General features: G+C 44.3%; 1 long non-coding RNA gene across 1 annotated transcript; it reads right to left on the bottom strand.

The window, feature by feature from the left end:
- Nucleotides 1-890: 890 nt before the first annotated feature.
- On the bottom strand, nucleotides 891-4,558 carry LOC110088797 (uncharacterized). Its single transcript, XR_012088372.2, has 3 exons — nucleotides 4,109-4,558; nucleotides 3,925-3,977; nucleotides 891-1,610 (listed from the first exon to the last, which is right to left on the bottom strand). It is a non-coding gene; the product is annotated as an uncharacterized LOC110088797 (long non-coding RNA).
- Nucleotides 4,559-5,719: the final 1,161 nt, after the last annotated feature.

Below are 5,719 nucleotides of genomic sequence, written 5' to 3'. Positions count from 1 at the left end.
CACAAGACATTCATATGTCAATATGGTTATAAGTTCTTCTATCCATTCAAATACCAGTGATGGGTATCTATCTTTCTAAGGTTGCAAAATCAGTCTTTTTCCAGCTGTAAGGGCATGGAGAGTCCATCTAGGCTGGCCAGTGGTTAATCTCCAAGAAACAGGTATATAGTGTAAAAGTACATAAACATAAACAAAGATAAAAGATTGGTCCACTACAAAATTAATGTGTGTAATAACTCCTCTCCAAAGTGAGCTATTAACTGGGCATGGATATAGCATATAACTAAGAGATGCATCAAGGCAGTCGCAGCACCAAGGTTTAGATGATTTGCTCAGACCCTTCCTAAAAAGATATTCCAGTGTGTCCAGCATACAATATTTTGTTGGATGAATCATAACTTAAGATGTATAAACATCTCAGGTGTGCTGGCAAGTGTTGTCTTCCATTGATTAGGTAAAATATCACAATCAATGTCTGTATTCTGCTTGTCTCTGGGATCTTGTGTATCATCTTTATTGACAGTTATAAAGAAATAATGTAGGTTTCTTTTCTTGAACTTATGCAATAAGCATTTCTAAAGGAGCAGGAGACTCTGAAGCACTCAGTGTTGCCAGGACCATATTTAGCTATCAATAGATGCTGTAATTGTAGATACTGCCATTCGGATGAATCTAGCAGGTCATATCTAACGGTCAGCAACCTGTCAAGTACAGAGAACATGACATATGTCTTTAGTTTGGCAACAGGAAGTACTGAAGGCCAACATAAAAGGAAACTTGGTATGCACGGGTACAGCTCTATCCTCTGTATGTGGTTCAGCTATGCAACATAATGGGTTGTCATGGTAAATTCTTCGCCATGATAAGGTTCATGACGTCAGGTTCATTCAATGGGATATTCAGCTGAATGAGGAAGAAATGCACTTTTCAAAAATGATCAGGTTTAAGGAATGAAGAATGCTTTCTCTGCTAACTTAATGGGGGGGGGGGGAAACAACTGCATGACCTGAATGAAACTACGAACAAGATATAACTAAGGTAAACATATGAAACTTGTTCAGTTCTTCTTTGTGTTCTCTGTGAATAGGGTTTAGTCTGCACTTGTTTCCGGAATATTCTAGAGCTTTAGCACACGTTCGCCAGGACTGCCCCCTAGTACATGTGGTCCGTCTGTGGGTGATCATGGAACAAAGGAAGGCTAATTGACTTAGAGAGAGGACAAAGGAGTTGACAGCAGATGTCCGAGCCAGCGGAGCCTACTGGCAATGCCCTGAGAGCTATTTTATTTATTTACCATGATTACATAGTATGTTATGAGAGAGACAGATAGGATACTAGTTATCTAATCGTAACTAGGATTGGCTAAAATAACCCTTTGATCTTATGCTCTACCTCTAAGCGAAAGGGCAGAATAAGGGGTTACCCTGCCTGCTGGCAACTGCCACTTCCTGCCAGGAGTGTTTGCATGTCACTAGAACAGAATGTAGCTACAATCTTTAAGCAGACGTTTCCCACACTGCCCGTCTTGGCAGTTGCCTTAGTTTCTTTTTGCTGCCACTGAGGTTCACCTCTCGTTGAGCTCTCCATTCACCACTGCTTTCAATTTCTTCCTAAAATAAAACATAACAGAGGGAAATTGTAAGAGACTTTTCTAATCTTTCTCCTTCTTTGGCTCACCCCCTCTCCCTTTCCCTCTTCCCCGCCATTTATAGACCTTTGCCACTGTTCAAACAGTGCACTTCATGCTCCAACAAGCTCCCCCTCTCCACAATCTTTGTCTCTTCTGCGTTGGGGAATCTCAGCAGCCATTTTTGTGCCAGTTTTGCAAAAACTTTATTAAACAAGCCCTCAAACTTTGACAACAACAACTTCGGTCCTTTCTCTGGGAACGTTCTCTATGCCCAGTGCAAAACATGGAGGCTTCCCAAACTTCTCAGCTCCATAAAGGATCCCCTGAGGTGTCCACCGCTTCTCCAATGACAAAGCCGCCAACTTCCAAATCCAAATCTAAGTCCACCTCTAAATCCAAGTCTTTGACATCAGCTAAGTCGATACCAGTATCGAACCCTCCTTGGATACCAGAACACTCAAAACCTAAAAAGACTAAGAAATCCTCCTTGGATTCCCATGCTCCTAAAAAGTGTACAGCACCTGACAAAACTACTCCGACAATCCCATTGCAGGACCAACCAACTGTCTGCCTTGGCTCTCCTGATGATGATTTCTTGCCACCACCTTCTGGTCAACCACTGTCTCCTCTCCTTGCCCAGTCTCCAACTTGGGCCAACACCTCGAGTGAGGTGACAGTTCTCTCCCAATCGGAACATTTGAGCCCCAAATTCCCTGGGTTGCTCAGTCTCTCTGCGTGACTCAGAGTTGGTGTCTTGTTTTACCTAACTCGTCACCTCCGTGTAAGTGATCCAGAAAGACTCACCATACACCAGAGACTTGCCGATCTAATGCCGATCTTGCACAACCTCCGACTTCTGTGGGGTTGTTGGCATCTCATGATTCTTTGACTCGGAATCATCACCCTAGGAGAGTCACTCTATATGAACCACCAACTTATCTTGAGCCTCCACCCAAGCGCTATTAACGTCAAGCATACTGATACTGGCAACCTGATGCTGAACTTTACATACAGCCTAAACGCTCACGGTATGGGTACTACTATCTATTTTGATATATCGGACTCATCATCTCCTCCTCCGTACCAGTTGTGATCCCTTGAATACTACCAAACCTCTTCCGAGGATGACACCACACCTCTCCCTACAGTACCGAAGCCACATAAGGCTTCTCACAAATGGAGTCATTTTCCTGACTATTTCATTGAACAACAGCCGATGAAACTGAAACGTTCTTGCTCTTTGGTTAAGGTTCCACTTTCATCTACTGACCCCGCTGCACTCTCACAAGTCCGTGCTTCTTCGTTCCAAGTGACAACTACATATACCGGACCTTCACCTGCACCTCTTACTACTGCTCAACCTTGTCAAAAGAAACATTCTAAATCTGCAACTCGCTCTGTACCATCCAAGGAGGTTCCTGACAGGCCTCCCCGTTACCTACCAGAGTCTTGTCCCGACACCTCTCCTCCTCTGTATCGTCATTCTTCTCAGACATTGTTGCCACAACTCTCTGATTCGGGTACTTCTGACTTCTTACCACCACAGGAGTCACCTCCTAATCTGCCCACACCGTATTCAGACATAGCGGATGCCAATCCACCCTTGCCATTGGAGGACTTCCCATCCTACTCCCAGCTAGTGCTTCGCGTAGCCAAAGCCATGGATCTCGATGTCCAACAACCAACCCAATCTAGATCCAATAAGGTGTATGAGGACATTAATGAAGACCAGACACCACCACTCCATATGGGCTTTATTTCATCCTTACTGAAACTAACGAAACAGTCACGGTCCAAATCATCTTCTGTACTGCAAATGTCTTGGAGGGTAGAAAGTTTATACAAAACGCATGAAGATAACACTGCTTTCCTTTCTAAGCATCCACCTCCGAACTCTGTCATTGTTGATGCTACACAGAACAGAGCACGAAACTGCTCTAATGCCACTCCTAACAAGGAACGTAGAAAACTAGACATCATTGCCTGCAGAGTTTATTCTCTTGCCTCTTTTACCCTACATGCTGCCAGTTATCTTGCAGCCATGGGAGCATACCATCAGTACCTCTGGAATAAAGCTCTCCCAGCACTCCAATCAGCAACAGATGAGTATAACGCTTGTAGCCTCGCTTTTCACCAGGAGCCTATGGCCCTGGCATGTCAAGAGCATATCATCGCACAACATGTCATTGAGGCCGCATCAAAGCACATGGCTACAGCTGTAGCCCTTCACGGACACGCTTGGCTTCACTCGGCCAACATTTCCAATGATTCCTGCATGTGAATTGAAGACTTACCTTTTGACAGTGCCAGTCTTTTTTATGACAAGACTGATGAAATACTTGACAACCTGCAAAAGGTGAGGAAAAACAGCTCATTCTTATAACACCCAACCATACTACAGATCCCAATGACACTAATAGTGTCACCCCTATTCCTATCAGCAATACAGACCATTTCCTGATGAAAACAGATACTTACCACAGTCATCGTCATCATTTCAACCCAGACACAGCACCCAATGTCAATGCCTCAAACAATCTTTCTGGCGTCCTGACAAGAAAACAAAACAGAACCCTTGACTTACCCATCACTTAGATCCATCTGTCCCATCTCTCTCCACCCAGCACCACCCATCTTTTCGCCCATCTTTCATCTTGGGTATCTATCACCTCTGATGCTTGGATCCTCACTATCATCACCACCGGCTATGCAATAGAATTCACATTATCTCCACCACCCAGTACCATTCTGACATCACCATCACAGGTTCTAAAACAAGAGATTTGATCCCTTCTTTGAAAAGATGCGGCATCACCTCTCAATGTCTCAGAAGATGATCCTGGGTTCTTCTCCCATTACTTTACTGTCCCAAAATGCGATGGAGGTTTATGTCCCATTCTCAACCTCCAATATCTAAACTACTACATTGTCCAAAAACATTTTTGTGTGGTTACGCTAGAATGGATCCTACCCATTCTTCAAGAAAATGACTGGTTTGCCGCCATCGACCTAAGCAATGCCTACTTTCATATTACCATCTGCCAAAACCACTGCAAATTCCTAAGATTTTCCATAGAAACCACCACCTATGAATTCAAGGTCCTTCTGTTCAGTCTTTCTACCATTCCGCAAGTCTTTACCAAATACATGGCTCCTGTGACAGCTCATCCGCGCACTCTGGGAATCTCCATCTTCCCTTACATAGATGACTGGTATCCCCTTCATACTCTCAAGCTTTGAGAAACATCCACATAACGCTTTCCCTCCTTGTGGATCCGGACCTCGAAGTCAACAGAGAAAAATCTATACTCACCTCTGCACAAAGAGTCATCTACATAGGTGGAGTTCTGGACTCTCAAAAAGCACAAGTTTTCCTCCCTCAATTGAGAGCAATAAAACTTCGTGCTCTTATCCTCCTTTTTCTACCTTTTGCGATGGTCACCGCGCATCAGACCCAATGCTTTCTTGGCCTCATGGCCTCTGCTACCATGGTAATTCAACATACCAGATTAAAAATGTGCTCCCTACAGGCTTGGTATAGCTCCTTCTTCAATCCAATGTCAGACCCACCTTCCAAGCTCCTACAGGTTACACCCGAACTTTCAGCCCAACTTCTCTGGTGGGAAATTCCAGCCAACCCATTCATTGGTAGGTCCTTTGCACCTCTTCAACTAACAGTCCAAGTCGCTATCAATGCCAGTTCCATCGGATGGGGAGCGCATTGCAAGGGCCTGTGCATCCATGCTACCTGGTCTCAAGTTGAGTGGGACCTTCATGTCAACAATCTTGAACTATTTGTTTAGTCGTTTAGTCGTGTCCAACTCTTTGTGACCCCATGGATCAGAGCATGCCACACCCTCCTATCCTATTTTCAAAGCTTTCCGCACCTTCAAGCTGATCATCATTGGCACAGCTGTACAAGTGACCACAGACAATATCACAGTGCTTTTCTACATAAACATACAGGAAGGTACTCACTCACTCCCATTGCTGTACCTTACAGTTCAACAGTGGAAACATTTTTCCTATGTTCACATGGCCACTCAAGACAATCACATAGCAGATTCCCTAAGCAGGAGTCGGGCCCAA

This window comes from Pogona vitticeps, chromosome 1 (assembly GCF_051106095.1).
Source record: "Pogona vitticeps strain Pit_001003342236 chromosome 1, PviZW2.1, whole genome shotgun sequence".
Lineage (NCBI taxonomy): Eukaryota > Metazoa > Chordata > Lepidosauria > Squamata > Agamidae > Pogona > Pogona vitticeps.
The sequence above is the reverse complement of the archived record's forward strand: the minus strand, read 5'-3'. Positions and strand labels throughout refer to the sequence as shown.